This window comes from Platalea leucorodia (genome assembly GCF_965183815.1).
Source record: "Platalea leucorodia genome assembly, chromosome: 21".
Taxonomy (NCBI): Eukaryota; Metazoa; Chordata; class Aves; order Pelecaniformes; family Threskiornithidae; genus Platalea; species Platalea leucorodia.
The window spans coordinates 6,170,439-6,191,184 of record NC_138843.1 but is presented as its reverse complement, the minus strand read 5'-3'; the positions used below and the strand labels follow the sequence as shown (position 1 = coordinate 6,191,184).

Below are 20,746 nucleotides of genomic sequence, written 5' to 3'. Positions count from 1 at the left end.
ATTCTCAGCCCGACGGGGAAGTGAAGCTGATGTCCGACTTATTTCCATTTCTCACATCTCCTGTTACATGGGTTGCAGTCTGCCCATCATTTATGGGTTAGAGCCTGGGTGGAAGCCTCCAAAGTGTTCTTCAGGGTTGAATTCCTCTGCTGGAGGTAGCTGAAATGATTTAACAAGTATTTATGCTCTTGTTCAACAGTTGTCTCACTGTACCCAGAGCTGGAGATAGCACAGTGGAGATCCTGGCCCCAGCCAGTGGTGCCGAGCGGGCTGGATGCTGGCGGCACCTGTAAGGCCATCTGCAAAAAGCACTGGGAGAGCAGTGATTGCGACAGACGAAGAACGGTATTGCGGCTCTTCCCTCTTTGCAGTGATAACTTTGAAGTGACTTTTGAAGGGTTGCTGGAAGCAATTTTTTCAGCGAGCAGATTAGAGATAAGAGAAGAATTCCACCCCGTGGGGCACAAGCAGTTCAATCCATACCAACGTGATGGAGAGAGAAACTGGAGAGAGCTTATCAGCTTGAGGAAAAATCGAATGTAAACATCATCCCCAGCATGATTATGGTTCACAGCTTAGTTGGATGTCACATGCCTCTTTCCCGTGAAATGGTGCTAGCGAAGATGATGACAGAGGGAGTCAGCTAGGCAAAAACAGACAGAAAAACACCCTGCGCCTTGAACTTTTAAAGACCCTGCAGTTACTTCACAGTCAATAAGTCACAGCTCAGCTGCAGGGAAGGAGGAAGGCAATGAAAATAGAATTCAGGCTGCTCTGGCAAATTAGTTTTCCTTTAAGATCTGAATTGGCTGGAAAGAAATAGGGAAGCTGGGATTATGGGGCCTGGGAGTTGCACAGGGCAGTATTCCTACGGCAGGGAGATCTGGGCACTGCCCCCAAGGACGCTAAGCCCATCTGTATCGGTGTCAGGACAGGCTGGAGAATGAATCCCCGAGAACCCAGGAAGAAGAATGATTAATCTAATTTTCATTAACTAGCATTTGGCATTGACCTCTATATAATAGCCCGTCACACCGCTGCTGGATCTGCGGCTGGCAGAGCTGCCGCCGCCATGTCCCACTTGGGAAGCTCGCTGGGCCTCTCCAGAAGGGCTCCTCAGGGAATGACCTGAGTGGATTTAGCATGAGCAGTGCATAATTTGGGAATGATTAGTGAAGTGATTCACTGACATGACCATTATGGGCTCTCGCCAGATGCACAATCTTATTAAATATGATTTTCCCATATAAGGTGGTTGCAGCCTGAAAAGCAGCAGCAGGAATTCCAGTGCTCACTTTCTTCATGAACACAGCTTTCAATCGCAGCTGGTCAAGTCCAGAAATAGGTCTGCCACGGCTGCGCCATACCCTTACAAAGGCTCGGAGAGCCCTTCTCATCACGTGCTGCTTACATCTTTGTCACATTTAATTATTCCTGTCCATCTTTTCAGGCTGCCAAGCATCTTCCTGTAGACCAGGATTAATCTATAGAGGCCTGGCAAGTGCCTCACTCCTGGCATGGATGCGGCACCCGCGTGCCCTATGGGACCTTACCGGCACGAGATCAGTTCCCATCTGCGCGTGTGGGAGCTGCAGGCGTTACATGGGTATAATTAACTTGCACCCCTCGCCCGTCAGAAAACGTTGCGCCTTTTGCGCCGCACCGGGGATTGTCAGAAGCGGAGTTAGAGGGGGAAATGTTTGCTAGCTCCCGGTGCGAGGAGGGTTTGGCTGTGTTTAGGTGGGAGCGACCTTCAGCAGGCTGGTTCGCACGCTCCGCTCCCACCGGCAGCGCGGGGACAGAGCTGCTGGTCGTGTTGCTCGCGAGAGATGCTCCCTCTCGCAGCGTGGCTGTAGGAAAGCAGGAGCCGAAGCGGGTCTTGCCCTCCTTGGCTGGTCTGATCCCATGGGTGCACCCTCCCTGATCTCCCCCGGGGCCCGTGGTGCCGAGGGAGCTGGCAGGAGCAGCGGGTGTCGGAGCAGGCTGCCGATTTTCAGGCATGCTCTCTAGACCCTGGGAAGTTTAAAGCGGAGGCCTTGGCACCTCCTGTTTCTCAAAGATGCATGTGTGGCGACTGTGTATGTTTGAACTCATAAATAGCAGCAGAACAGTAGAAGGCAGCCTAGGTGAGGTTTTTTTGTTTCCCATTAAGTCTTTCCAGGTCTCTAACCAAAAATTCTGATAATCCCCTTTAAATTTAGTTTGTTTAATAGCCCAGTTGACAGTGTCGCTTCCCTTCCGCTATCTCCCAAGCCGTTGCCTTCTAGGCCTGCAAGCTGGGTTGCTTTGTGAACGTGCCCAAGAACAGAATTTCTTAGTCGCATCAGACTGGAGGTCTGTGTTGACATCCGTGCGGTCGGGCAGAAGCTATTTTTAAAGCCTTATGCAGGTGCAAAGCCCTGGTGGCTTGGTGTGGGTTCCCAATAAGTAGCTACTATCGGGGCAGTACCTCTGTGTGGTGTTTTGCCATTTCTAAATCCATCTGTGGCTCGTGCTGACACTCAAAGGAGCAAAATATTGTCATTTTCTGTAAGTCAAAGGGCAGAACTCCTGGCACAAGCACCCTCTATGCGTTTGCTGCCTGTTGATGGTGCACCGCTCCGTGTTCATCCAACAAACAAGTGCAACCGCTTGCGTTTTCCTCTGACGGGAAGGATGCTGTAATGAAAACGTGCGCCGTGCTGAGCCCGTGCCGACCCGGGGCTGCCCGTCCGTTCTGCTGCGTGACTGCACTCACGGCAATGAACCGAAAGGTAAATCAAGGCACTGCGAGGGACTGGAAACAAAAGACCGTTTAATGCTGAAATGAACCAACAAAAAACGCAAGAAAGAAGAGGGTCGTGTAAAAAAAACCAAACTGGTGGCCTGTGCAAAGTGAGTTTTGTCCTGATCCTTATCAGCACTGCTCTCCTCAGCAGAGCAGCCTGGCATTGCTCACCTACCCGCCTGGGGAGCTGCGTGCCAAAAGGAAAGGCATCTGCTGGCTTTCCCAGGCTCTCCACCTCCTCTCCGGATAACTAGCAGGCTGAGTCCCTGGAAGGGGAGCCCGGCCTCTCCAACCAGCCCTGAAAGAGCCAATGATAATAAGGTAATGTTGGGGTTTTTCCTTCTTTAGGTAGGTCTTAGAAATACTTTGTTCCCAAGCAGCCTGGCACTTGTTTGTTTGAGTTTTTCAGTGTTGCCAGTAGCTGAGTTAACCTCGGGACTTTCTGGGAAACGTTTTCTGTAATTAAAAAGCTAAAAGTGATGGGAGCAGCTTTTCTGTCACTTCGTCTCTTCTCACCCACATATTTAAGCAGAAAATGCTGTCAACCCCTAATTAAGTGTCGTCTTCTTCCATCATGTGTTCTTGTGGCTTCCCCAGCTTACGTGTGGGTTTTTGCACTGGCTTGCGGTGAATAACCCAGGCTGAGTCAGAGTACGTGCTGCGGCGGTGGGGAAATCTGGAGGCTTCAGTGTGTTCGGTTGCCCCGGTGTTCACGGCCCGTCCGATGCCGCTGGTCACTGCTAGCTGCGACTTGTTTCATCATCTCACGGCTTTGGGGAGAGGCTGCGAGTCTTTCACCATATGAGTTAGCCCCTTTGCTTCTCTTTCAGCTTGCTTTGAATACAGAAAAGCCACCACTCTTCCCTAATTTCATTTTAAAAAACTACAAATACGCTCAACTAGAGAGTCAGTGTGTAATGTGAAGGGTTCTCTTAAATATTTACTGTAACACAGAAACAGGCTGGAATAATTGATATTTGAAGAACAGCAGCATTTTATAGCGTGGAGACTGCGTGTTCTGTACAGTTGCGTCTCTGGCAAATGACTGTTCCTGGAGCTGTCCCTCTGGGTAATTGCGCGGCTTTGCAGCCATTCGGTCTGGAGCTGCAGAAAATGAACCGCGCGATGTCCAGTCTCTGCCTGTACGGTTTGCATTCAGCGTGAGGAGCGTGAAACGCTTTGCAGGCTCATCAAGGGCACGCAGTCCTCATCTCCTCTGTAATTAGCAGAATCTGCGTGTTCTCTTTGCAGAATTTGCTATTGGAGAGGGTGGGAAAGACTTCCTGGGAGAAAAGAGAAGTTGGAAACCGGCTGTTTGCTTCTCTGGTGTCTACACCGTTGCAGACCTGCCTGTTGTGCGAGCAGTCCTTGGAAAGGAAGGGCCCAGGATCCGGTAGCTCACCTGTAGCTGCTCCTGCTGCACGAGGCGCTCATTGATCTGGCAAAGGAAGCTGGGTCGTGGCCCGGGGTTTGTCACAAGACCGACCTGGGCAGATACGCCGCCGCTTCTGAAGGGGCCTGGAGATCAGCCGAGCACGCGAACACCACATGCAACAAGCTCGTGTCTTTGTTCTGTGTGAAACAGCTCAATCTCCTGAACTTGGAGGAATTAACGGATTGTGAGACGAGGGCAGCTTTGCCTTGTTTAGTCATTAAAACGTAGCAGCGCGCTGTTGGGATGGTACCATTAAGTGGCACGGGCTGGTGGGGAGCCTGGTACCGGTCAAACTCCAAGTAGCTCAAACGCCGCTTTTCACTTTACTGCATAACATTAAATCTCTCCCAGCCACGCAGGGGAGCGATGTTTAATTCAGCTCCTGCCTTGTGCTCCGGCTGCCACTGTGAAGACTTTGCTGCTTCTGCGTTCTGGATTTGCAGTGGTCCCGTGGGTGCCTGCGGTAGCTGTTGCTGAGCGATGCTCTCGCGTGGGGCTTGGTGGCTCCTGCAAAATTACTTCTCTTGCACTTTGAGGGTCCGTGTAGCCAGAGTAGTTAATAACTCTTCATTTAAACTTGGCGATGCTTTCTCTGATGAAGCTCTGTCAAACTACTGACTCTTCCAATTCAAATTCTCTGTGTTCCTGCACCATGGTAGACACCTCCTAATTTCTTCTCCAGAAGATCTGGGAGCATTTCCACCTCAACCAGCACTGATCTTCTGGAGGAAAGGCAGCTCATCAGCAAAGGGGAGCGCTGGGCTGGGAGCCAGTCAGGTCCCTACTCTTTCACTGAATTTAGTAATTCAGAGTAATTCCACAGCTGTTTCATGTTTTTTCCATAGGAGGCAAAGAGATCTGCTGCTTTTGAGACCGGGTAGCTGAGTTCACGCCGTCATTCAGCAGGGCTGATGTTGGAAGCCTGTCCTTAATGTAACTCAAACTCTGGGCCCGTTGGGATGCTGCCCTTCAAAATGAGTGTCTTGAATGTGTCAGACTGTGCTGGTGACCATGGGTATGGTTCTGCAAGAGTAGAATTAGTCAAGGTTATTTTGCCCTTTAATTTGCTGCCTGGCGAGATGTCGTTTAAATCGCCAGTTAAACTTTTCTTCCCCTTGGAGTTTGCCATTCTCAGTTGCTGCTTTATATTCTGTCACCCCAAGTAAGTTAAGGTCCAGATCTCCAGTGGCTGAGACAGCCCCTGAGACCAGTGAAGCGCAGCCTGATGGACTTGAGGACTGACACGAAAAACGTTGAGGACTGATGCGAACAACGCACATAATCTCCATGAAAAGAGCATCGTTTGCAAAGCCAGCCTCTCGTGAGTTCAAGCGTGATGCGCAAACTTGCTTTCTGCCTCCCTGGCCAAGGCTGGATGCGCTCCCCCTGCCTGTGTGCCACCTGAGCAGCCGGTGTCTTGCTCAGCCCCACGTGGGGCAGGAAGGATGGGGAGGAACGAGGTAGGTAGGTAGAATAAAAGCGATGCTACCTTATATTTAAAGCAGGAGTAATGTAGGTCATCTTACTCTGCTCTCCCTCCTCCCCTTCCTGCGGGATGGGAGAGTCCCAGCCATGTGCGCTGCAGGGTGGGACAACCTTCGCTTTGCTGCTTTCTACCTTTGGAGCATTTTGTGATCTTTGCAGCCTTTTCTACTAGTTTATTACGTACAAAAAAAAAAAAAAAAAAACAACCACACCCCGAACCCCACAACTCTCCAACAGTAGAGCAGAATAACGTTTCTGCGCATGAAATGAATGGCTTCAGGGTGTTCCCAGTCATTTCTTAGGGTGGAATTCCTGATTTGTGGGTGGAAGTGATTTTGTTGAAAAGGCAAGTTAACAGCGTCCTCCTGAGCTCTTGGATATTTGCTTGGTTTTTCTCCAGTTGAAATTGTGCAGCAGTGCAGCTACAGTACTGCTTCTCTTATTGTGAAGCACTATATTGAATACCTGTATAAACGCTTTCCTAATGCTGGTCCTTTCGGCCCTCCAGTGATTAGAGTTTGGTTCAGAAGGGCTGCATATGGATTTTCATTTTTCATTCAGGGCTGTACGAGCTCAGGTAATTAAGGCCACTTTGCACCAATTTGAGCAACTTGAGTGTTGGGAACAATTTTGGTTGGCGCGTCAATACAGCTCACAAAGGGTTTGGAGCACTTGAGAAATATTTTTATGTAATTGGCAAGTTTTGAGAGATTTTTGTGCAATCTTTCCAAAGCTCAAGACACATCTCCGAAGTACTGCAAGGCTCACGGCAGGCTGCCGTACCTTAAAATGGGCGATCTTACCGAGGCGCACATCAGCGATGGAAACACCGACAGCAGTACGTACCGCTCGCTTGCTGTGTTGACGCAGTCGAGAAGAGCTTGGGGGTTCCAACAGCTGAGATGAGACACGTCTGGTTTTCTGCTCTTGGAGCCTCCTTGGTTTCGTTACTGCTTCATCCGAAGTGGGTCGGCTTCTGGCCACCCAGAAGCTGGCAGCCCAGCTTCGGCCAAGTGTCATCTCTGATGTCCATTGATTTTACTCAAGGTCCTGAAGATCTGAGGGATCGAAGAAAAACCTTGGCTTGGCGTAAGGCCTAGAAACACACGCTTCCATTTTCCAAAGTAAAATGAAGGCGATTAGCTGGAGTCTCCCGTTGCCACTGGTCGGGTGGCCTGGTTTCTTCCTGCAGGATGCCCGGCTCTCTTCTAAGCGTAGAGTTGGAAACTGAAGCTCGCGCTGGCTTTGCGGCACTGATGGCGTTTATCGTGCTAGGTAACGTGTGGAGAGGCGAGGCTGTAACACAAGGCAGAAGTGACGGTACTTTGCTAACTGCTCTAAAAAGACAGGGAAAACTTGCCTGTGTCTTGATGCTCGCTTGTCGTGTTTGGCGCTTTCCATGACCTGGGCAGTAGTGCAAGCAAAATATTACCAAAGCCTCCAGTGTGGGCAGGCTACAGCAGCTGATGACAAAGACGCTGCAGTCATTTTCTTTCTGTAGCCTCTCTGCACATCTGATGGACCAAATTTTGTGGATTTCTCAAGTCAAAATTGTCCATTACTGCATTTTTCAAAGGGAGGCAGCTGGCTAAAATCATCATCTGGCTGAGTGCTCCTTCCCTGAATGTGTGCCTGATGGCACTTCATGCAGTCAGTCACTCCATTTAGATGCTGATGTGAAACTTGGTTCTCTCTCTGATTTCTTGATTTCACAGTTTCGGTCTGTGCAGCCGGTTCTGCAGCGTGTGCGTCCCCACGCCAAGAGGAAGGGGTAATGTGATCAGAAGTCCTACGCGCTGCCGGGAGGGCAGATGTAATACCTGAAACCGCTTGTCTTCTCTTTAAATGTCACTTTTAAATGGGTGTTGTCTTTAAAATGACAGTTTTCCTTTCTGTATATATTCGGTGCTGCTCTCGCCATCTGTCTGGATGCGTGTTGATGGGGGCAGCGTACAAAACGGCATAGAATTTGCTGGCAGAAATGCAAACTATAGAGATGTAAAATAGTCCTTAACTTCAACGCTGGAACAAAGACAGCAGAAAATGATACCGTCTTGAAGCCGTACTTGTCAGTGTTAAATGACGTGCTCTTCAGTTGCAGGGCAAACACTTGCCTAGGTGGAATCCAGAAATAAGGCAAAGTTTTTCAGTTTGGCCTAACAGGTGGTGATTATTTGTGGGTTTAAATAGCACATGTTATGGGATAATTTTCGTGTTGGTAAGGACTGTTTGTTCAGTGATCAGAACTGAAATCTGGAAGGCTAGCAATTGCCTTAGCATTACAGGGAAAAAAAGTAGTAAATTAAGCAAACTTATGTTACAAGATAATTAAGTTTTTCTAGGGGGTGCATATTGCGCTGCATTTTGTAGCTGTTGATATGCATACCGGTTTTTTTTCATTCCAGGATACTTCCTCTCAAACCGGCATCTCTTCAGGCTTAAATTAATTTTGATGGAAGAGAAGTGATGACATAGTGTTTCTCCACGTTAGTCTCGGAGGGTTGGATGTTTGTTTTCACTTCGGTATTAAGTAGGAGTCACTGGTGGATTAACTATCTAGGACGCTCTTCTGAGCAGGAGGCTTCTAGACTGGTAATGCCAGAAAATGCTTATTAAAGAAAATGAGAAACTGAGGGAGCGAACATCCTGAAACTGCTCGTCGCTTCTGCGGCTTCTGCGTGGACCGGCCCCGTGCATTTCCTGCGTATCATTGCAATCTCTGCTGCAGCTCCCTTGCAGAGAGCCTCGAACTCCTGCTAAACGTGGGTCTGTCTTTAAAACGAAGCAAAGACGACCGTGCACTTTGTCGGACAAGACAGTTACATTTCGGTTAAAGACAGCAATCACCTTATCTGTTGCACTTCGGTATAATAAACCGGGTTGCCCGTCGTATACCAGACGCAGAGCTGGCCGATGTGGGGTGGTGTTAAATTGAGGACCCTCCTGAGATGAAATGCTGGCAGTGGACTGCTTGTCAGGACTCCGTCAGCTGCGAGGAACGTTGTCATTTGGGAGGAACTTCATTTAATACATGTAGGCTCTGGTTTTGTATTGGTAGGATGGCAACGCATGAGCTTCCCCGAGGTGTTGAGATTTAATGTTTATAACCAATCTCAGAGAGATGCTATGGCTTCCCTGACTCCTAGGTTTGAAAACACCCAGATTGGTTTTATTTTGAATCTTTTTTTCTAAACTGAAAACTAGGAGGGCAGGAAGGCTGGAAGTGACCAGCATGAAGAGCAAACTGTGACCTCCAGGAACGAGGTGGGTTTTCACCGTATCTGAAGAAATTAAATTTAAATGCAAGTTTTGGGGTGAAAACCAATGTAATCTGTAAGGGTGAGGTGGGGTGAAAAACGACTTAATCCAAGGCCTGCGGGAGGGATAAGATGTGCCTGAATGGCAGCTGTTCATCTAAAGGAAAAAGGAATATATTACAGGCAGAAGTGGCAAGTGCTGCCTGTTACTTAATGTTTTCTATTAGAGCTCCTGCTTTTGATTGCTTTGACTTGCCAAGGTAATGGTCTCCAAACGTCCTTTGCCTTATGGCTGGCTTTTAAGTTCTGGCAAAACCAACGCGCTTGTTTTGGTGAAGAGGAAGCCAAGAAGCATTGCCCCATCCAAAACTTCAGAGCTTGGTCGGGTCCATCCTTAAATGGCGTTGCAGTATCTGCGGGATGGTTCTGTTTCATCAGACCTGCCTTTTTCTCTTCCCATGGAAAGCCGCGGGCACCTGACTGCTCTAAGCCTTCTAACTTCCATTTTGCTGTGCTTTGTAAAAATAACGCGCCCGTTAAAATCTGCCTGGCCTCGCCGGTGAGGCCGGAGGAATCCCACTGCGTGGTGGGTACAGATTGATAGGCTTGAGCCATCTGGCCTGGAAGAAGATTGCTGGCTTGGGAGCCAGGAAAGGTAGAGTTTAAGCCATGGGACTTCCCATGTCAGCCCCGTGTACCTTACATTGCCCATCGAGAGCCGCCACGTAGCTGTTGGCCAGCGTTACTGCACGCTTCTGTCTCTCTCCCTCCGACCCCACAACGCACACCGCCATCGTAAAACAGAGGCGGCAGCTACCGGCTGAGCCGGGAGGGGAAACCTGAGCGAGAGGCTGAGTTGTCCTCCTGGAGATGCTTTTCAGAGTTAAACGTACGACGTTTGCGTGCCTGGCTGTGGTTTCTGTTTCTCCCCAGATGCAGGAGCAGATTGTGCTGTCCCCCACTCCTTCACAAGTCAGTGGCAGCGTGCGTTTGGCTGATCCAGCCTTGCAGTGTTACGGTTCAGGGGAACTACTTCATTTCTGGTTTTATTAAAGTCTTGGCAAACAGTATTAAAGACCCTGTGAGATTCTTCTATGCAGTTCAGAAATGCTGGACTGAAGTTCACTTGACGCTGCTGTCTTTGAATTACTTTATTCTATACCTGTTCTTCGTAGGGCATCCCCAGTTTTTCCTTGTATCGGGCAGATGTTGAATAAAGCCCTAAGAATGGCTCAGGGGTTAAGTTGTTCGTGGTTCAGGACTCTTAGGACCTGTGTGACCAGAAGTTGTTCCCAGTTGCACCTCGAGCGTACACAGTAATATCACTGCACGTGTACGAGCCGCGTGGCCAGCCAGAGCGGGCTCTTCCCGAGACGGTCACTTGTCTTTGCCGCCCGATGTTCTTCAGGTGTAGCTTTCTGTGTTTAATGAACGCCTTTCATTAAAGCAGGGCTTCTCTGAAACCCACGGCCCAAGAGCTGGGGGCTCTGGAAAGCTGGAAAAAGGTCTGGCTCTGGTTCAGCTCCACGGTAGCTTGTTTTCTTTCACGTAATAACAGTCTGCTGTCAGACACATCCTAGAAACCACAAAATCGCTTCAGAAAGACCTTGGCCACTTCAGTATCCCACGTAGGCAGGTGTAAGTGTGGGATACAAAGGGTAAGCGCAACGCTTGCCCGGTGCACAACTCTGCAACGACCGGGGCCTCCGTTCTTCTGAAGCCCAAACAGCGCTGCTGCTTGCGGAGGGGCTGGTGGCCGACGTGGGCGCAGCCTCGGGGCAAACAGGGCCAGAAAGCTGACGTGACCCCGGCACCCAGGGTGCCTTCGGGAGCCTGAGGGTAACCGGGGCCTCAATCTGCCTGCGCAGCGCTTCGGGAACCTAAGTGCTCTTTTTGGATTTTGCTCTTTGTTCTTTTGCGTCTTTAGTTTGGACACGTACCTGTACAGGCTCTGGAGCAGAGCTTGTTCCCAAATGAGTAAATAAATGGACGTAGCTGCACTGGGTTAAATAGAAGCAATAAATGCCTGGCTCAGCCTCCAAGTGAGAATCTGCCAGGCTGGGCTGGAGGAGCTGCTTTACTGACCTAGCTTTTGAGCAAGCTGCAGATCTGTGCCAGAAAGAGCCTGTCCTTCAGCTTAGGGTTACCTGGAGTGGAGGAGGCCGTCCATGACCGTCAGTATAATGCAAGTGAAGCATCCCTGTAGCCTGGCATAGGTACCAGGTTATCTCTTCCTGCCATCTATGCGTGTCTCACCTGTTTGTATTTCCTACTAAGAGCTCTAGAAGTGTTTTTAAAAAATTAATTATTTTTTAGGTAACTTATTTTCAGCTGATAGCTGAGTCACTAGCTGCCATGCTACAGCCAGCAACCCAGGGAGAGAAGAGACTACTTGCCGAAACTTTGAGTTATGATTTTTGGCAGCACACTTCATCTTTGAGCTTGTTCTGCTGTGGCTTGTTTTGTTCCATCTGTTCAGGTGCCTTTGTTAGAGCAGAGCAGGAGCACCCGACCGAAACGCTCCAGTCACAGAGAGCAGAAGTGGCCTTAACAAGGCTGGTGGGAAAAGAACAAGGTGGCAAGCAAGAATTTAAATTTATTCTTAACCTACAGCCCCCCCAAGCCTTGCGGCAGTAGGTTTTGCTCTAGAGGTCCTTCCTCAGTCTCGCAACACAGGTGTGTGGTCTGTCTAGAGCTGCTGCAGGGGATGTTTGTTCGCAGAGCCCCAACGGAGGAGAGGAGGACTGGAGGCTCCGTAGCCCTCCTGGGTACCAGCCCCCTCAGGCTGGGGGAGAGCGGAGGTGTTGGCACGTCCAGGGAGGGATAGGATCCGTCTGGAGGAAAGGATTTGCAGTAGCTGGGATGGATTAAGCAGAGTTTGCTCCTAAAGAGTTGGCTAGCCCTCGCTGTGGCTCGCCATAGGGTTTGGATGGGTTGTGGGGACTCTGGGGTGCCGGTGCAGGGAGAGGGCGCAGGCAGCGCGGGTGGCAGGGTGCTCTGATGACCGCAGAGGACGCGGTGATGGGAAGCAGCGAAACGCCAGCCAGGCCTGGCCTTCTGCCGCATGTGAGTCGGGGTGGTTAATTTTGAATGAGGCCAAGAAATCTCTGATAGCTTGGTGCCTAACGAGCTCAGATGAGACACGCGTGCAGCGGGAGAGCTTCGTTTTCTAGCTGTTACAGCAGCAAAAGCTTAGGTTTATTCAGAAGTAGATCTCTTGAACAAAGATGTGTCACTGGTCCGCTTTTCCTGTCGTGTCTTATGTCTTTTTAACTGCATGTTTTTAGTGGGACCTGGTCAACTTGAAAACTATGTCTGGATTGCGTAGAGGGCATGCTCTTTGAGGGGCTGCATCACAAAACCACGCTGTAAAAACAGGTCCAGAATTCAACCTGATGCTTTCACCTCTACATCTGTTTTTGAAACAGGTAGAAGTTACAGATGGCCCCCACCTCCTCTCCCACCCAGGCTTTGTCCTCAGCATTGCGATGCAAATCTGTACGTACGTGTGCACGTTGCAGTGCTGTCAGCGGCGCCTGTGGCAACCTGGAAGCGTTTCGTGAAGGAGAGTTTGCTCAACCTGGTGCCAGCAGCCTAGCAAAAGGACTTTATATCCAGTGACACATGTTGTACGCAACCCTGTTCTGAAATCCCCTTTCAAGCCTTCAGTGTTTGAGCACCCCTGGAAAATCTCCGTCAAGTGACATTAGCAAGAGCGGAATTAAATCTTAGAGGATTTAGCCGAGCAGCTTTGGTTACGAAGTAAATCAGGAAATACCCCAATCATTAAAAATCCAGGTGCATCTTCAGGACGACTTGTGAAGGGTGGCCTGCAGACAAAACAACGCTGTTCCTTTTGGAGTTCGCTGTTGGTTGGGATGCTGAGCTCCCACAGGTTTAAAGCTGTGCTTTCTGTGGTAACTTCTGGATATCCTGGTGTTGTGGTAGGTGGTTATTGTGAAACTTCAGGTAGGTTTCTTTACCTGCTGTGACTGTAGGAACGGGACTTCAACACATCTTTTAGAAGGTCAGAAAATGGAAAATTTGGGCAGGCGGATATCTTTCTTGAGTTGTATTCTTCTGTTTCAGTGTAATTTAGTCTGAGAATAATTCTTGATGGTGAACGAGCCAGGGGAGTAAGCTCTCTGTCGAGTAATGTTTACAAGAAGACACTTTTAAATGGTGGAAGCAATAAACTATCTGACCCATCCCTCCTGGACTGGAGGTGCCAGCTTTGTTTAGCTGCAGAACCCTCCGAGAAAGGGCTGAGAGATAAAACAGGGGGGATAGTTTGTCACTGTCTCCTATAGCTTGCAATCCAGCCCTCTCTGTACCTGCAATGCTGCTCCTACAAGCAGCTTGAATGATCTCTTTGATTTGCCAGTGCTCTCCCAAGACAGGTTGAGATCCTTCGGAGGGATACCCAGAGAAGCAGTATTGTAAAGGGAAGCAAGCTGATGTGCAAAGGCATCCTCCTGCTCTCTAGTTAAAGGGGTTTTGCCCGCTCACTAACAATATCCTGCTCTGTTTATCGGTTTAAGAAGTTTTGGGATTGGCTACAGTGAAGTGGCTTTTTCCAGCCACCGATTCCTTGTCCCGTGCCTGGTACCGGCCTCGCAGGTATCCTTGCAGGGACGGCAAGTTGCAAAGGGAGCTTGCGAAGGTCGGATGGTGGAGAAGAGCCTCCAGCAGCGCTAATCCCTACCTGGCCGGGAGGTGCTGAGGTCTGACGTTAAGCCTTGTGCAGCTAAAGCACTGAGCCGTGCCATGCTGCGAACCCTGGGTATTTGGGGCAGAAGAACTGCTCTGGCTCTGGCAAGCGGTGTGTAACCTCCGATTAGTCAGCTCACGCTTCTCCCCCTTTGTTAGTGGTACTTGGAGAACAGCATAACAGAGGATGCAGCTGAGCATCCTTGCCCTGCACAGAGGTAGGACACTGCATGCGTTAAAAGTGCTGAATCCTGCTTCTAGGCAGGAGCCTGCAGGCGGGGAGGTAGCGATGCTCAGAAAACAAAGGAGGGAAGTGAATTCTGGACCCAGCCTTCGCAAAGCTGTCTTGTGCTTCTCTGACCTGGGGATGGGAAACGGCTCTCTTGGGCCTTTTGGCAGCTGAAAACTCCATCTGAACACACAAAAAGAGTCCCAAGGGCTGCCCGGGGTCATTCAGGTCCCCGATGTTTTCGCAATACGACTAGAAAGACACCAGGAGGTTCTCCGTCTTCTCGCAGCTCTCCCAGCAGCCAGGAGCTGCTCCCCTGAGCAGGGTCGGTGGGCTGGGCCCCTCTAGTAGGGGATGAGAAGCTTATCCTACCCCTGAGCTATTTATCAGGTAAGGGGGAAACTGGATGTTGCTCTGGCTCTTCTGGATGTTTGTGAGGAATGTGACTTCAAAGTCCTTCAGCGTTTTATGGCCTCGCTCTAAATTGGCGTCGTGGTTTTCATGTGGTGCCACTGTGCCTGGATGTCATCACAGGCGCCGAGAGCTGGCTCTGTCCTGGAGAGGTTACGCTTCCTGCTGCGATGTTTGCCGTCTTTAATTAATCCTAATCAAGCTTTGCTGTGGATTCTGGTAGACAGATTTGGACTTGTAGGTTGTAATAAAGAGAGAAGCCGGAGGCTAGGAAGAGGCTGGCGTCCCTAATGCCGCTGCCGGCGTCCCTGACCTTGGGACCGTCTCACCTTTCTGCCTCCGCTGCCGACGTGGGCAGCGGGGAGAGCGCTCGCCCGCTCCGGACGTGCCGGGGAGCGTGTGTTGTTCCACTCCGCAATCCTCCTGTGACCGGCGGCGTGGAAGGGAGCGGGAACACTGTGTTCAGATAAGACTGCACCTTTCCCATCTAGCAGATGTTTGCATGAGCATCCCACTGGATTGCATAATTACAGAGTTGAACGTGGAGCCGAATGGCTGCAGCCTTTTCCGCTACTGGGTGTCAGCTATTGTGTGCTCGTCTTGATGAGATTTTTGTTTTGCTTTTTTGTCAGCTGTGTCACACGGTTCGGGCTAGGCGCTCCGAAATTGTCCTTTTTTTCCTACACGCAGCTGATCTGAGACAAGAAAACAAATCAGTTCTTTTTAAATTTCATTTCCCTGGTCTTGTCCTGCTCGTTCCCCGCTGTAATTGGGCTTCCGTGCTGTAAGCGCTTTTTCTGGTGAGTTGTCAAGGAAACGTTTTAGCATGGTGTGTCCTGGCTCAGCAGCGTGGCTCCCCGAGGAGGGCTGCACCCGGGATGCGGTCCCGCACCTGCAGCTGAGGGAGGAATGCGTTAACTCCCCGCCTGCGTCTTCAGCTTCTGCCCTGCCTCCTGAGCTGGGATAAACAGATTTATTTCTGAGGCAAAAAGAGTTTCTGCATAAAAACAAAAATAAAATAGGCTGGTAGGTGCCTTTCCTGCAGAATCATCCATTTGTGGCACTGCTTTGCAGTGGTGATGCTCCATAAGCTGGATGCTTTGCTTTGACCCTAGCTGGGCTGTGTAATACAGGGCTTAAATTGCTTGATTCCCGGGGGAGCGCTGGCAGGGGAGCAGCGAGAGCGCTTCTGGGGTTTGGGGATCAAAACCCTCAAGCAAAAACCTGGAGGGGTGGCTGGGGCAGGACCGGGAGCGGGGCTCGCTGCGGGTCCCGGGTTAATTGAAGAGCTCGTAGATAGAAACTGCCTGGGGTGGGAAGGAGGGAGTGAGCTGTGTCACTGCTATCGAGTAGGTATCACAGCAGTGCCCTCAGGCCCCGTCCTACCTAGCCGGTACATTAAGCTCTTTCCCTTAATTTGTACAAGGCATGCTGTTCCTTTCCCTAACGAGTTTATGCTCAAATAAACGAGACAAAGGGCATGGGAAAAGAGTGCGGCACATAAAGTTGGTGCAGCAGATCATGGTTTGCAAATGTCATCTTCCCTCCACCAAGTGGAGGTGGTTCCTGCATGCTTGAAACGGCAAAACGAGGCACGGAGCCGGCGTGGGCGGCGAGCGGGAGCTGAGGACAGGGAGGAGAGCGGGGCAGCCAAGGTGGGATTAAATGGGATTACTTATCTCTGGCTGCTCCTGGTAGTCCAGTTTGAGTACTGCCCGCTGCTGCCAGCGTTTCTATCTGTCCGCAAATAACTGCTGGACTTTGGATGGTGACTAAACCGTCCCGAGGAACGTGGAGCTACCTGCGCTGCAGGTGCGTCGGGGCAGGGCTCTCCTCCCCTTTGCCGCGCTCGCCCGTGGGGATGGAGCAGCCTCGCCGGAGCACCGGGCTGGACGCGGCTGCCGCTGGAGAGTTTAGGCTGTGTGTGTTCAGCCAGCGTGAGTTTTGTGTAGATGACCCCAAAAATCATGCATTTAGTCAGCAAGTGCTCCCTGGAAAAATGGATACGTTTTGGTATCAAAGCTATATGTAGGTTCTATAGAACAAGCAGAATTTATCTCAGATTGCTTTATTTCCTTATTATTTCTACAAGCTCTCCAATGGCAGAAGCAGCTATCTGTGCCCGGGGTGCCGAGCAGTCAGCTACAGCGCTTTCTGCTGAGGGATGCTGAATTTAAGGCGGGAAAAAAACCCAAACATTTTACTGAGTATTGTGGCTTACTTGATGTTTCTTATCCTAATCAAATCATGTTGTTTTATGGGAAGAAAATGTGTTTAATGCTCAGAAGTAGGTCACCCTGGATGCCTGGGAAGGGCAGGTTGTCAATAGCTGCCTTTTCCAGGAGGTTGCCGAGAGTCCGGCTTCTGCTTCCTGATGCGTCTCCCCCTCTCTAACGACCGCCCTGGGCTGCGGGTCCTGCGTGCTGGGAGCTGAGGCCCCACGTTTCGGGTGCGAGAAGACATTCAGAGGTTGCCTTCTGCCTTTCTTTCCCTTTTGATACGGCCTGACGCTCGCGCCGGCTCCTCGGGAAGCCCCGGCCGGCTGCCTGCCCTGGTTCCGACGCTGCGTCTCAGCTGAGACGTGCTTTCTGGCATCTTCTCCGAATTGCCCCCAAAAAAACTTTAATTTCTCTTTATCAGCGGTCCCTTCCGGGAAGTGACAGCTCTCTCTTTTGATGGATACGTTTCATTTCCAGCCTTTCTCTCTGTATTTCGACTGCAACACATCTGCTACATGAGTACAGCCTTTAACTTTCACAGCTCGTGCCTTAGCGCTCTGTTTCTTAATGCTTTTGCATGTAACGCGTTGACCAGGCGGGGCCGCGTTTAGAGCGGTCTGATCGAACAACAAATCGTAGCGGCCTGGTTGCAGTCTTCACCTCCTTTTGTCGTCTAAATGGGTTGCTCGGGTGGGCCACGTTGTCTTGTTCTCACTCGAGTAAGTGTTAGATGAGATGCAGGCCTCCTTCGGTGCGTGTGTGACTTGTCAGAATGTCACAGCTTTCTAGCCGATTACGCTGCGTTAGTATTAAATGTCAATTTTGCAAAGGCTGCTGTCAGCTCAGTCGTTTAAAAACAAAGAACAAATTAAAAAAAAAAACCCGCCAACAACAAATACAAACTGCTGGTCCAGCGCTTTTGGAGAACTGTGCTGTGTTGGATTGCAATTGCCGCTGCCCCGGTTGAGCGGCAGATTGCAAGTCTCCAGCGCGTTGCGTTTTTGGAGGGGTCGCGTTGGTACAGCCTCCAGCTGAAGAGCTCACGTGGCGTTTATATTCTAACGTGTTTTTAGTTGCAGTCACATTGTATAGCTCCTGGTAAACACTTTAATAAAGTGAAGCTTTTATTAAAGATGCAGCAGCATCTCTGACTGGAGGAAGGAGTCCAGATAAATCTGTTCAAATTTGCTTTGACTTCTCTAGAGTGCCATAAAGCATCAAGTACTTATAATTTATAAACACATATGCGTGTGTGTATACATCTGTCTTATAAAGAAGAGTTCTTTATTAGGTCTGAAACCAGGCTTCTGCTGGATGTTTGTAAACTTTCTTAAGAAATCCTTTTTCAGTGGACAGAAGCCTGCTCTGGTTCTTTCTGGGTTTATAACGAAGGGGGTTTGCTACTCAGCTTGCCTTAGCTGCTTTTGAGAGATCCGAGTGACTTTTTTTTTTTTTCCTTGGTTAGGTTTTAAAATTTATTCTCTGCACCTAAATGAAACTTGATACCCACGTTTTTAACTTAAAATGAGTTCAAGTTGTGGACAGCAAGGGCAATATTTTCTGGATTTCATGAGATTTGCTTTTAAGCCCAAAGATTTGATGATTTTTTTTTTTTTTTTTTAAACTTCTTAACTTCTGACATCACTTGCATTTCCCCGATGACAGCATCTAGAGAGGCTGTGGGCTGGAGAAGCCGAGGGAGCTGCTCCCATCCCAACCCTGCGCCGTTTTGCGAGTCCAGATGCAGCGATGAGGCCGACGAGCCTGGTAACGATGAGCGCTCACTGGGAGCGAGCGATCGAGCACACGTAAATGGGGGGTGAGGGGCCTAAAAAGGTCTGAACACCAATTTGTTGACGCAATATGTCGTGTAAGAGGAGAAATGGGTTATCTCATCTCGCGTAGGTTTACGCTCCTCTGGCGCGGTAGAGCTAAAACTCGAGAGTCCTCTTCTGTGTCGGCCCGTAAATGTGCAGAGGGTTTCCAGAAGCAAATTCATCCCCGTCCTGCGGGGCATCAGCGTCGTGGCGGGGATGGACAAGGTGGCTGTGGCTGTGAATAGAGAGGCATTTTTATGAAAAAAGCAGATGTGAAATCAGAGATGAGAATTGCTGGATGCTACAACCGAAGCATTCATTTCCGAGGCTCCGGAGGAGCTCCAGCGTTGGGATGGGGTCGACTCAAAGCCACGCGCAGATGAGAAGAGGAGCTGAAGGCAGCAGGTCAAGCGTGCATGAAGCGTGCTGCAAAACCCAGGCACGAGCTGGAGGCAGGGCAGAAAGCTGGGGTTTCATCCCGGGGTTCCCCTTCCAGCGCCGCTTGTTGTGTTTCTGAATACACCATCACTAAGCTGCACCAAATCCGATAAGAATCATTTTGGTTAGCTTGTTCAGTGTTGAAACTTCCTGCAGCAGAGCTCCTGTTCCCCCCAAACCCGCGTGCTGTCTCTCGTGGCTGTGTAACCCCCGAAGCTGGAGTTAAATCAGTTTTTGCAAGGCCATCTGTCAGCTTGTTTGAGATGAGCACAGCCGAGTGCCATGCACTGAGTAGCTAGTGGAAGATTTTTTTTTTTTTTCATTTTCTGCCTAGACAAGTTGATTTTACAAAGCTGATATTTGGAGGGGGGGTGGAGGGGCAGGTTTGCTGGTGATGCTCTTGTCCACCTGAAGCATCATTTCTCCTGGAGATCCACAGTTCCTCACCTCTGATAACCTTTCCTTCGGTTGGGCGGTTGGTGTTGATTCCACATTTGGTACGTGTACAGCAGCAGACACTTAAAAGCTGGGAATGAAAGCGGCTTGTGGTAATTATCACAAAATTAAAGATAATCTCCTGCTCTGGAATTGTGACAAAGTGCAGAAAAGAGATTAGTGCAGTAGCAGAGCGGTCTCAGCTGTGGCAGGGAGAGCGTAGCCTCCCTGGCCCGGGTCCCTCTTGGCCGCACTGTGTTCCCAGCCATTTCCAGTGTTCAACGTGGAGCAGCATTTGCCCCTTTGGGTTCCTCTGTGGCCTTGAGTCGCTGCTCCAGCTCACGCCCTGAAAATTCGTTAGCCAAATGCTTGCCCAGTGCCATATCTCCCGCTCCTCTGGCCGTTGCGGGGCTTTTTGTTGAGCGATCATAAAAGTGTGTTGTCTTAGGCCAAAGGACTAATTTTTCGGCACAAAAACTGACGTGGAGTTTGAGCTAGCGGTGGCCCTCGGAGCTGTGGGCTGGTGCAGTCCCAAAGAGCTGGAGGGAGCGATGGAGTCTTGCGTTGGCCATCACGCGCAGCGACGGCCCCGTGGCTGAGGGATGGGCGAGCCCGGTGAGCGATGGAGGGCAGCCGCTCCGTGCCGGTGAGCGGTTCCTGCTCCGCTCGCCTCCCGTCCTCCTCTTTGAGATGGGATTATGCGATGCAGCTTGCACGGAGGGAGCAGGATTTCATACCTTGGCTGCAGTCCTGTGATTCCGTTCCTGATGTGAAACTTGGGGCACTAGAGAGCACGATTTAAAGCAAAACAGCAACAAGAAGTGAATCTTCCCGTGTCGCTCTGGCTTTGCAAGCGCAGGCCAAGCTGTCGGGCGGGGGGGTTGCATTGCAGACAATTCAAAACGCCACATTGACAAAACCCGTTTTGCACCAGGGGATCCCCAGTTTGCGGAGACTGGATGGTGAGAGAACCTCAGCGCTTCTGATCAAGAGCAATTTCATCTCCCCCGTGACCACCGAGGGGTTTTTGTTGGGTTTGTTGTTTTCTTGCTTCCCAAGGTCTGAAATATTTCCTGATATAACTGAATCACGCGCTTTCCTAGCGCTACTGTCATCTGCAGAGCATTGCGCTCCTGTTATGCCCAACCTCTTGCTGAGGCTCCTTTTGAAACAAGCCCTGAAGCATCGCTTGTATTTGAGGAGGTTGGGCAGTTACCCACTTAAACCGTCGTAATTCCTCCTCGGCCAAATGGGGGAGATGCTGAAGCAGCAGCAGGTTGGGCTGGATCCTCTGGGGCTTTTCCTGCTCTCCAGCTGGGAGGGCTGGACATCTCCCGCTCCCCCTGGAGAAGGGACCACCTCCCCAGCTCGAGCGTAGATATCCCTCTTGAGTCAAAGGATTTGCACGCCGGCAGGCGGTTGTGTAATCCACACGTTGCCCTCACGTGGGGAAAAGTTGAGGGCTTGGCAGAGCCTTTCTTCTGCACAGCCAAAACTCTCAAGCTCCGCTCGATGGTCTCTTGCGAAATTAAGCCCTTTCTGA

General features: G+C 50.3%; 1 protein-coding gene and 1 long non-coding RNA gene across 6 annotated transcripts in view; both read left to right on the top strand.

Moving 5' to 3' along the window:
- Positions 1–20,746, top strand: part of PIP5K1C (phosphatidylinositol-4-phosphate 5-kinase type 1 gamma) — a 50,317-nt gene that overhangs the window by 3,081 nt on the left and 26,490 nt on the right. The window lies entirely within an intron of this gene.
- LOC309599735 lies at positions 5,052–8,947 on the top strand. The gene is made up of 3 exons (XR_014230332.1): positions 5,052–5,666; positions 6,421–7,458; positions 8,093–8,947. It is a non-coding gene; the product is annotated as an uncharacterized lncRNA (long non-coding RNA).